Here is a 12,072-nt window from a genome sequence, read left to right as displayed (position 1 = left end):
GGCAGACACAGAAGCGCTATTGACTTTGTCACTATTGTACTCTGAGGTTTGGGCAAGAAACTCAACTGACCTCAAAAGGCAGAACCTGTTTTTGCATGTGACTTCACGGTGTAAGTCTCTGACTATTACTGGGGCAGCCGTCTGCCTACTTATAATAGCAACATTTTAAATCATCTGAAATGCTCAGCGTTTCACCGCCAGTTGATTCCATTTGATTCTCCCAACAGTTCCAAGCTGGGGGTTATGATCTTCATGACAACAGAGCTGGCTGAGACTCAGTGACCATGCCTTCCACGCCCTCTGCAGTGTCCTAGGGGTTGAACTCACATCATCACGTCCTGGGCCCTTTCCAGCCCCCCGTGCCCACTGGTGTGTCTAAAGCCCAGGTTTTGACAGCAAAGTGCCATTTGTAGTGGCTTCAAAGCCCCCGATCCACAGAGCTGTGGTTCTCTGCTCTTGGTGACCCACTTCTTATATTGAAGTCTTGCCCTGCTCACAGAAAACCTGAGAAGACTCCAAACTAGTCAACAAGATTGCAACCATGTAAGGAGGCTCCCAGGGCACAGCAGGTCCCCAGAGCTGCCCTGTTCCCCCATGGCTCCTGCACGGCACGCGCTGCCCTCACTGGGCTCCCCTGTGAGCCGTGTGTCCTCAGGCGAGGCGCCGCTGTTGGCTCCAAGAGACACCCTTGAAACTTTTCAGACGACTCTTGTTCACGGCTTCCCTGGAGCAGGGGGTAACTTTGGCATCCTCCTATACACAAAGGGCAATTGACCTTCACCCAAGCCGGTGAGGGTTCCGGGCCCACAGAGAGCACGGCTTTCCAACTCCATGCTGGGTGACTCCACGTGAGTCTCGAGCTCGGCCTCGTTGACAGCATTTCCATGGTGATGGGCAGGCACTAAGGAATCAGGGCTCTCCCCCAGGCCAGCTGGTTGCTAATCTACCAGCAGTCATGGAGGAAGGAACCGGAGTAAGTACGGGGCTGGTGTCCAGTGAGGGGCTGGACTGGGAGCTCTACCAGCCCTTCTGGCTTCAGAACCAATGTTCTCCAACACACGGCACAAAGGGACTCGGAGGCAGGGCCCAGAAGCCTGGAGCTGCCCCCAGGGCTTCTGTGAGAACCGCCCCGCCTCCTCGGCAGGCAGCACCAGAACCCATGCGTGCGCAGGAGCTCGGGCTGCTTAGTGGCTGTAGGGCTGCGGCCAGGCTCCCGAGACAGAGGGCCTCAGCCTGCCGCGACTCCCTGGCTGGGCTGAGCACTACAATACTTCCCGCTCATCTTCAGAAACCATGTCCTGCTTCCAGATGAGGCTTCCACCCCAGGACCCCAAGCCCTATCCTGATACCTCTGCCACCAAAGAGTAGGATCTGGAATGCGGACCTCAGGGTGGCTGGGGAGCCCAGGTGGCATCGTCCCCTTGTCCCATTAATCCTGCTGCTCCGGGGCCTGCCAGTCTCACAAGTGCAGACTCCAGCTCACCAGACTCGCTTGGGAAACCAGGAGGCTGCCGTGTTGATCGTCACTGCCACCCCAGTGCGTTGGGGGCCGGAAGGCGCCTGTCAGCATTACCTGCATAGCCTCTGCCTCTAGACACATCTGCATGGGAAGCCGGGCCGTAAACAGGCAGTGTCTCAGCAGGCTTGGGGCCAGACTGCAGGAGCTGCCTGGAACAGATGAACTGCAGCCCTGGATAAAAGGTCTGGGTCCTCCGTCCTGCAGAGGACGGGCACCCACAGCCAGCAGGCCCAGGATGCTGCGGGGCAGAATTGATCCAAACTGCCCTGGGCACCGCCTGGAAGGACAGTGGCCTCCGGGACCCTCCCTTCTCCAGATATTCACGGCGGTCCGAGTCCCTCCCTGCACCGGAGGAAGCTGGTATTCCTTCTGCTACGCTGACACCCTCCACAGGGCCAGTCGGTCTGCATGGAGTGGAGACCACGCCTGCCTGCCTCTCTGCTCAGTCTGGCCTGGCCCGGTGGATGTGCTGTCGTCTGTGGGCATGGGGAAGGTGGCAGATTGCCACCCGCCTCTGAGTGCTGGGCCGCGGACACAGAGGTGTGAGGCCTGGGCAAGCCTGGGGGCTCCTGTGATGGAGCCTGGCACGTGCGGCCACATGGCACGAGGGTTCCAGCTCCGGCTTCACTCCCCTCCCTTGCCAGCTTTCCGCACACAAATGTAATTCCGATGCTCAGGCCGACAGTTTCCATTTCATGAGTAAAGCAGATGAAGCGGGAAAATAAACCAAGTGGAGCGGCCCCTCCACCTGCTCTGTTGGCGAGCACCGACCATCAGAAGAGCAGCTCTTTCCGACAGGCCCTGCGCTGAGCAGCAGCAGAAACCAGCCCCGCAGGGCAGACACACTGCCCAGGCGGGTCTGGAGGACAGGTGGGCCTGGTGGCCCGGCTCAGCCAGGACTTCAGGCTCAGTGCCGGCCTCCCAGGACACTTGGTCACTGGCTGGCTCGTTGTGACAGAAGCGCAGCCCGCCTGGCAGGGAGCTGGGCGCCTCCATGACACAGGCAGCATGTGCTTGAGGGAGGGGGAGGAGAGAAGGGGCGAGTAGAGACCCCTGGTCTAGAGGCCACCTGCGAGCCGCCCCCTGGCTCCATCTCGGACCTCGGGCCACCCACTAGACCTCTGTGCCAGAATCTTCCACCCCCCTCCATCCTGTCCTCTCTGCCTGTGCGGCTCGGGGATGGGGTGGGGGTCAGCGAATGGGAGCCCTCTGGCAGCCTGGAGGAGGGGGAAGGGCACTGTTGAGCATCTGCCTGCCGGGCACCCCCCACCCCCACCACTGGCTGTGTCCCTTCACCACAGGCCCCTGCTCCTCTCACAGAGACTGAGTCACAGCACTTTCTCCTTCTAGTTCCAGAAACTTCTCCCCCCACACCACTTCTGGCCTAGGGTTGGAGCAGCTCCTCCTCTACCACCAGCTTGGGGCCCAAAATCTCCCCTTCAGGTCTGCTCACAACTGCACAAAGGACCCCTGCACTCTAATCTGAGGAGGCCTCTGTGTCGGGGACTGGGTAACCCCCGCCCCGTAAACATGGATAGTCACGCCTATTTCCAGGGCTGCAGGGAGAATTCAGTTGAGGGTGCCCATAAAATGCTTGCATCACCTCACTCTACAGACCTGGCCACATCGCTGTGGCTGGGTCAGCAGTAAGTTGTGGCACCAAATGCAGGTGGCAGCAACTAGCAGTCAGACCTGGAGTCCGAAAGAAAGGAGGCCTGGGGCCCCAGTGGTCAGGCCACGGGGAGGCCTGTGTTCACTGCGGACTCACTCCTGCAGACAGGCTGTGCTGAGAGCGGTGGTGGCACGGGCTCGGCGGCCAGGGCGGCAGGGGAAGGGAAGGGACACGGCCGGTACCTGCAGACGGGAAGCTGTGGGGGACCTGGAAGCTTCCTCACCGGTTTCTGTGACCCTTGGGGGGACAAGCATTTGGCTGTAGAGCCCCCGGCGCCTGCCAGCAAGACTGGGTGGATGGAAGCTGCAGTGAGGTGGGTTTGGTTCAAAAGGAAGAAGAAATTTCTAGTAACTGGAGCTTTCTAAAATAGAATGCTTCCCACAGGGAACAAGGTCCCTGCAGTGTTGTTGGGGGAAGTGGAGACAGACAAAGGGACCATCGATGAAACTGTCATGTCACGGAACAACAAGGCCATGCTCAGACAAAAGGAGCAGTTCGTAGGTCCTGCTGCAGGACAAGCCCTGTTGTAGACAGCTCAGTACAAAAGCGGCTTTCAGAAATGCATCGGTTTGACGTCCCTGGGGGCACAGTGGGCAAGAATCTGGCTGCCGAAGCGGAGGTCACGGTGCTGATCTCGGGTATGGGAAGAGCCCGCATGCCGAGGAGCAACTAAGCTCGAAGACCACACTCCTGAGCCTGTGCTCCTGGAGCCTGCGCTCCACGAGACCAGCTCCCGCTTGTCTCAGCTAGAGAAAGCTCACGCAGAGCAACAAAGACCCAGCACAGCCGGCGATAAATACAGAAGGAAAAGAGGTGCATGAGTAATGAGGATGAAAGTAAACATCAGGAGTAACAGGGTCTGGCTTTGAATAAACAGGAATCCAGGAATGCACATTGACGTCAGTGGAGAAACACGGACAGCTTTCCATTGTGCACCGTCCCACCCTTAAACACAGAATCCCTGAGAAGAACTTAGCATTGTTTCTGTGATTTTCCAGACAAAATGCATAAATTGCATCTCATTGTGAGGAAACATCAGACAAACCCAAATCGAGAGGCATCTGAGAAAAGACTGGACTATTCAAACATGTCCAGGTCATGAATGCCAAGGAAACACTCAGAACAGATCCAGGCAGACAACAGGTCATCCCGTGAACCTGAATGGGGTCCCGCTGCCAGAGCAGGCTGGAGCCCTGAGTCCTAGCTGTCGGGAAACCTGAGTAGGGTCTCAGGGCGAAGGGTACACAGGAATGCTCTGAGATACTCTTATGCGCCTGCAAGTCCAAAAACGTTTCAAAATAAAGAGTAACAATAAATGTAAAGGAGAAAAAACAAACAAAACATACAGTGACGGTGCTGACTGCCACCCCTCCTGCTCGGTGCAAGGTCACAGGAAGGACACGGTGCCCTCTGAGGCAGGTAAGCTCGGGCAGGACCCAGCCTGGGGGACACGGACACACGGAGACACACGATCCACGTCAGCCTGTGAGACATCACCCACACAACAGCCCAGTCTCCTCAGCGAACGAACGGCCGGACAAGGGAGGAATACAGGAGACTCACAAGGCACAGCAGCCTTTCCTGGATCCTAATTCAAGCAAACCGACTTCAGGGAGACGTTCACGAGAGAACCGGAGTGACGTGGACCCTGCCTGGCTGTCAGATGATACAAGCGAATCACTGCTAAGTTGCCTGCATGGAATCATGTTATGACTGCGATGCTTTAAAAAAAAAAAAAAAAAAAAGTCCTCATCTTTAAAAGCACTTTGACATATCCGTGGACAAAACACGACGATGTCTGGAGTTTGCTCAGACAATTGTGCAAATGTGTATTGACGGATGGACACACAAAACGTGGGACACATGTATGAGAGTATTTATTATTCAGTCTTTGGAAGGAATGAAGCGCTGACACCTGCTACAACGCCAGTGAATTGTGAAAACATTACGTGCTAAGTGAAAGCCAGACACGAAAGACGAAATAATTTTATTCCACTTATATGAGGCACCTAGATAGTCAAATTCATAAACACAGAAAGCAGAAAAGAGGTTCCCAGAGCTGGGGGTGGGGGGGAACAGCAGGAGTTAGTGTTTAATGGAGACAGAGTTTCAGTTCGGGATGATGGAAAATTTCTAGAGTTGGTGGCAGTGATGACTGCGGAAAAATGTGAATGTGCTTCATGACGGAAAATGGCAAACTTTATTATGTGTATCGTACCACCTTAAAAAAAATACCAGAGCGGTGACGCACAAGCAGATAATTGCTGAAACTGGGTGATGAGTACCTGGAGATTCTTTTATAATTCACTCTCTTTTCATGCATGTCTCAAATGCTTCCACACTGAAATGCAGTCTTAAAACCTTACAGACAAAATGATGGTCCAAACACCCAGGGTTGATGAGCACAGCTATGAAAACCACTGCAGCTTGGAAAAATGTTCATGAGATTATGTTGGGTCAAAGGCTGGCTCTCCAATCCTGTCTATACTATGTGTGAATCACGTGCTAAAACATGAATTAAGGAAAAAAGTCTGGAAGGAAACACATCAAATTTACAACAGCCCGTAGTGTTCTGATGGTTCGATCGTGGGTAGATTTTCTTTTCTTCTAAACTTTCTCTAATAGAGCTACTTGTATAGGTTTTAGAAATAAGTTACATATCCCCCAGAGCAGTCACAGGAGAGAGGCTGTTAGCAAGCGATGAAAGACTTCTCTGGTGGCACAGTGGGTGGGAATCTACCTGCCAGTGCAGGGGCCACGAGTTCGATCCCTGGGCCAGGAAGATTCCACAAGCCGCGGAGCGACTAAGCCCGTGCACTGCTGAGCCTGTGCTCTAAAGCCCACTGGGAGCAGCTACTGAGCCCACATGACACAGCTACTGAAGCCTGTGTGCTCTACAGCCTGTGCTCCACAACAAGAGGAGCCCGGGCACCGCAATCAAGAGCAGTCTCTGCTCACCACGACCTCAGAAAGCTGGCTCGCAGCAATGAAGCCCCAGCACAGCCAGGTAAATGAATCTCCACTGTGTTGTACTCAGTCATGTCTGACTCCTCAATGGACTGTGGCCCACCAGGCTCCTCTGTCCATGGGATTCTCCAGGCAAGAATACTGGAGTGGGTTGCCATTTCCTTCTCCAGGGGATCTTTGCAACCCAGGAACTGAACCTGCATCTCCTGCGTTGGCAGACAGGTTCCTTACCACAGCGACACCTCGGAAGCCCTAAATAAATAAATAAAAATTTAGAAAACAACAACACATGAGCTATGAGAAAGCAGCAATCCATCTGGAGAGTTCCGGGCTGCCTGGCCTGAGGATTCGGGGAGAGCTGCCAGCCCAGGGCAAGGGGTGGGCAGCCTCTGCTCCTTCCTCTGGGGTGGGAAGGGGGTCTTCCCCAAGGCTGTCCCGTCCCTGGAGTGCAGTGGGTGCAGAAGAGTGCAGCCAGGCCTGACCCCAGGCCCACACACACAAAAGGGCCCCCAAGAGTAGGGCTGGGGGCGCTTCCTGTGCAAACGCCCGGCGGCTGCGGCATCCAGGGCTGTGGTCGGCTGGCCCCAATCTGGGCTCGCATTGCTCAACCCGCTCTGCTTTTCCTGTTCCCCTTTCCCGACGGCGCAGCCCGGGCTGCAGGTCCGGGGGCTCTGTGGGCTCACCACATGGTGGACCCCCCCCTGCCCAGGAGCTGTTTCCATGTCTCTGATTGTTTTCCCTCCCTGGGTTGCTAAACAGCTTATGAAGAAACCCCCTCTTTTGCTTTTGTATTCTGGGGAAGGAGCCCAGCACTGTTTGCCAAGAGGCTGTGCCGTCCGGCCGAGTTGGTAGGACGCGCCCAGCCCCCCACAGCCAGGTGGAACGGCTCCCCCAGAGATGGGCCCAAACCCACCCCCAGGTTGCAGAGTGGTAACAACAGCTGACGCTTACAGGGCGGGGGAGCTGTCCTCCTGACAGCCGTCCCGAGGGGGCCCGCCGTGACCCCGGTGTCTCGAGGAGGGGGCTGCAGTGTCACAGGGAGGTGACACGGTTGACCCAGGTCGGGTGGGGGGGGTTGACCAGAACCAGGACGGGGCCGCTCGCCCTCGCAGGTCCCCCTGCAGTGTCCCGCGTGCCCAAGTGCCCCCAGGGCCCCACAGAGGCTGCAGGTACAGGAGCCTCAGGGGTCCTTTGGAAGAATGAACACTCGCTCCTGAGGTCACTGCTTTGGGAAGGAAATTTCAAAGAGGTGGAGAAAAATGCCCATGGGGAGAAACATCTGTGTCAAGGAGAGTGTCACCTCTGGGGCACGACTGAGAAGGGGTCCCAGATAATGTTGTGTTTCATACATCACAGGACGGGTCCGTGGAGTTCACAGTGGTATCGTGCATACCGTTTTCTATGTCCAGAATATTTCACCATGATTTTAAAATGAAAACCAAACAAACAAACCCAACCGACTGCACAGGCCTCTTCTCTGACGCTGAGTCAGTACTCCGGAGAATATCAGCCAGTGGCTGACAGTCTCAGCAAGAGACGCTGGGCTCCACTGCTTATCCCAAGACACACCCTCAGGATTGGAGCCCCTAGCAGACAGAACGAGAGCAGAGCAAGGGCCCCCCCCACCAACTATGGAGTCGTGGCTTTGATGAGGGCCACCCACAGCCCCCTCTGGCTGTGAGGAAGGTGCCCTGACCTGGCCCCTGTGACAGGCCTGCCCGGGGCCATCTGTCCTCCCTTCACAAGAACCCCCAGGGAGACGACCAACCGCGCTAACACAGCAACCCAGCCTCCGAGGAACCTGCGGTATTTTTCAAGCCCAAGAAAAGAAAAATTCCGGCTGCTCAGACATCTGAAACAAACACTGGCTTTTCTGATTCTGAGACCCATGGGGATCTTTATTACGTAAACATCTGAAGGATTTGTTCTGTGCAGATGGACAAAAATACATAATTCACTTACAACATAAATAGCTTAGCGTTCCACTGCTCCAGGCCCTGGTTATATATTATCATTTCAAAAAACCTGTGGAGGGTTTTGTGGCCAGTGACCAAGGCTCAGTCACCATGAGCAGAAGTCTGGTGATGACAGGCTCTGTGTGGAGTAAACGTGGGAGAGCCTGCACATGGGTCCCCCAGGATTTGGCCGCGGGCTCCCTTTTGTGCCAATGGTGTGGGGGTGGGGCCACACTCTGAGGTTTTGTTTTTCGGGATTACTTCAAGATGAAGACACTTAAGGCATAACTGGGCATAACTGGGAGTTATTGTAGATTCAGTTCCAGTCCTCGAAATAGAGTGAGTCATGAATGCTTTGTTTCTCGTGGCCCATGAAGGTTCTCTTTACACTCTACTGAGCCTGTTCAGAGGGCAGTAGTATTATGGCTAAAAAATCTGCATGCTGTGCTGTGCTCAGTCGCTCAGTCGTGTCTGACTCTTTGAGACCCCAAGGACTTCAGCCCGCCAGGCTCTTCAGTCCATGGGATTCTCCAGGCAAGAACACTGGCTGCTGCTGCTAAGTCACTTCAGTCGTGTCCAGCTCTGTGCAACCCCATAGACGGCAGCCCACCAGGCTCCCCCGTCCCTGGGATTCTCCAGGCAAGAACACTAGAGTAGGTTGTCATTTCCTTCTCCAATGCATGAAAGTGAAAAGTGAAAGTGGAAGTCGCTCAGTCATGTCCAACTCTTCTCGACCCCATGGACTGCAGCCTACCAGGCTCCTCCGTCCATGGGATTTTCCAGGCAAGAGTACTGGAGTGGTGTGCCATTGCCTTCTCCGAAGAACACTGGAGTGAGCTGCTATACCAGGGGATCTTCCGACTCAGGGATCAAACCTAGGTCTCCAGCATTGCATATGGATTCTTTACCGTCTGAGCCACCAGGGAAGCTCAAAAAATGTGCGTACTTTAAAAAACGAAAACAATGACAACAGTAACTTCTAAGATCACTGATCACAAATAATAATGTAAAGGTTTGAAATATTGGGAGAATTATCAAAACATGACACACAGAAACAGAGTGAGCAAATATTTGCTGTTGGAAAGTGGCGACAATAAACGCAGGGTCACCCCAAACGTCCAACTTGTAAAAAAAGGAAAAAAAGGCACCGTCTGCGAGCCCAATAAAGCAAAGCACAATGAGACCAGGTACGCATGTGCAGGGGGCGGGCGAGGGTCTACACCTCCACAGTTTACCCCTCTGAATCTGAGCCTTCATCTATGGCCCGGGAGGGTGTGGGGCCCAGACCTACAGTTAAAATGTCTCATCTGATCTCAGATGCCTCGGGCAGGCTTCCAGGAACTTTTCAGCAACTTTTTCCAATCTGTCTCTTCCCAACTCTTGGTACCCAGAAGATCCATGAAAGACGTCCACTGAGCCTATGCGCTCGAACACAGGCTTGAGCATGTCTGTGTGCCTCCACATATTTCTGGGTAGAGGGTTCTTAGCTTTTGTTGGATTCTCAAACAGGGTGGTGAGTCCAAAAGTCTTTGAACCTGTGTGTCAAGCTCTTTCTGTTATGAATGGGAAACAACGACAAAAATCCAATGTAAACTGGCTGGAGTAAATAAAGAAGAAAAAGGAATTTATTGGCCCGTGCAAGCAAAAGGTCAGGGAGATGCCGAGCTCAAGTAAAGCTGGATCCAGGGGCTCAAATCACACCAGAAAACCCGAGACTCTCCATTTCTGGCTCCACTTTCCTCCCTGGTCACCTCAGTATCAGGTGGGCTACAACCAGGCCTTCCAGGGGTGCAGAAGCACACCCTCACTGCTCCAGATGCAGCAGGATTTTAGCATCCTGGGGGCCCACCGCAGGTCACGTTCACAAATCCTTCCGCAGAGGACTGGGATGCTTATCTAGGATGTGGGTCCTTGGTCTTCCCTGCAGTCCCAGAACAGGGGCTCTGCCAGGCTCATGCGGATACCAAGCTGGTGTTTTCCAGGGGGGCCTCGAGGAGGTTTGAGGAAGTGGTGGCCCTAATAGCTGGGAAAGTCCTCTGAGGCGGCCTTGTGACTTGCTTCGCAGGTGACCCCAGCAGGCTCCTGATCAAAGGGAAAACCCCAAGAGTCCCCCTCCAGCCCGGCATGGTCACAGCATGTACAGAAACGCCTGGGAAGCACCAAACGCCAACGTGGCCACAGGCCAGGAAGCCCCAAACATGGAAGTGCTGCCTAAAGCCCCTGCCAGTCACACCTTCTGGATACATGTGTCACCTCCAGCTTGCCCTCTCTGATATCTGGACACTCACTGTCTCAGCACTCAGCGGAGAAACTAAATCAAAGCCAGCCCTGAGAGAGCCAGCCTCTGAGCTGGAGTCCCACCTGACAGCTGTGCCTGGAGCCTCGGCCACTGCAGAGCAAGGGGAAATGTGTGAGCGCTGCAGTGAGACACGCTGGGGCTTACACCCTGATCCTCCCATCTACCAGGTGGACCGCTTCTTTTGGGGTCCCCACCTGGAACGGGTAACTACACTTCCTGCCCCAGGACTGCAGTGAGCAGTGCCTGAGATGGAACACGACACAGACGTTAGCGTGATGCCAGGACAATGAAACGCTCACTCAGCAAACGTTTACTGAGTATCTAACATGTGCCAGGCACTCTCCCAGAAGCCAGGGTTACAGTGAGGAACAAAGCAGATACAGGTGTTTGGGGCTTATGAAGGTGAAGGAGGAGACAGTGGTGATGAGGATGGTGGTGATGGTGATGCAGGAGGGTGACGATGAAGCCAAGACTCCTCCCCAGACCATGAGACCCTCAGGAGCAGGAGCTCAGCTCCCACTTCCGGCCCCCTCAGTGTCTTGCACATAGTAGGTACTCAAGCAATGGGTGTTGTTGACAGACTTACTCTACAAGCCACTCCAGGCAGAGGAGAACCCTTCCACGATGGCTCAAACCAGCCTCCATGCGAATTTCTTTAAAGTTGTGTGTTTTATCTTTAAAACGGACTTGAGTCTCTTTCCACTCTGTGGTCCATCCATGTTTGTTTTACTTGTAAACAACAAGAACCTTTTTCAAAACTTTGAGTGAAAATGATGCCCCAAGAAAACATGCCCTGTTTACTCCTATGGCTTTTGAGACACTAACACACTCACACAGGCACGCACATACACACTCATCCCCCTCAGGCCACCCACACACACAGCAGGTCTCGGAGGCCAGGGCCAGAAGCACAAACCCAAACTGATAAGCCTCTGAGAACACCATCTCTCCTGGTGGTGCTGAGCCAGAGGAGGAAGGGCAGCTTAGCTCACCATGCTCCAGACAGGAGGCGGGAGCCAGCCACTCTGTGCTAAGAGCCAAAGGCTCTGAAAAGGTTGCTGGGAGCTTCGTTTTCCCCTTCAAACCTGGTGTTCCCATCACAGAGGCCACATCACCACCAGACGGACTCTGGAGGACGCCTGGGGTCTAGGACTCAAGGCAAACAGAAAGCAGCCACTCTGAGTGGCCCGTCTTAGAATCTGCTCAGGAGTTCTCCCAACTTCAGCAAGGAGATTAAACCAGTCAATTCTAAAGGAAGTCAATCCTGAATACTCCCTGGAAGGACTGATGCTGAAGCTGAAGCTCCAATACTTTGGCCACCTAATGGGAAGAGCCGACTCACTGGAAAAGACCCTGGTTCTGGGAAAGACTGAGGGCAGGAGGACAAGGGGGCAGCAGAGGATGAGATGGTTGCATGGTATCATCGACTCAATGGACATGAACTTGGGCAAACTCCAGGAGATGGTGAGGGACAGGGAAGCCTGGAGTGCTGCAGTCCATGGGGTCACAAAGAGTCAGACACTACTTGGCAACTCAACAATAACCACAACCACCTCCCAATTCCCGTGACAAATGTTCCGACCAGGAAAACAGGCAGGAAGAGGGCAAGACACTGCCCCGAGCTGCTGGGCTGGCCAGGACCTAGTCAGAGCCGGCTCCT

The sequence above is a fragment of the Bubalus bubalis genome, chromosome 18, assembly GCF_019923935.1.
Source record: "Bubalus bubalis isolate 160015118507 breed Murrah chromosome 18, NDDB_SH_1, whole genome shotgun sequence".
In the NCBI taxonomy this organism is placed as follows: Eukaryota; Metazoa; Chordata; class Mammalia; order Artiodactyla; family Bovidae; genus Bubalus; species Bubalus bubalis.
Note: the sequence above shows the minus strand (reverse complement) of the source record.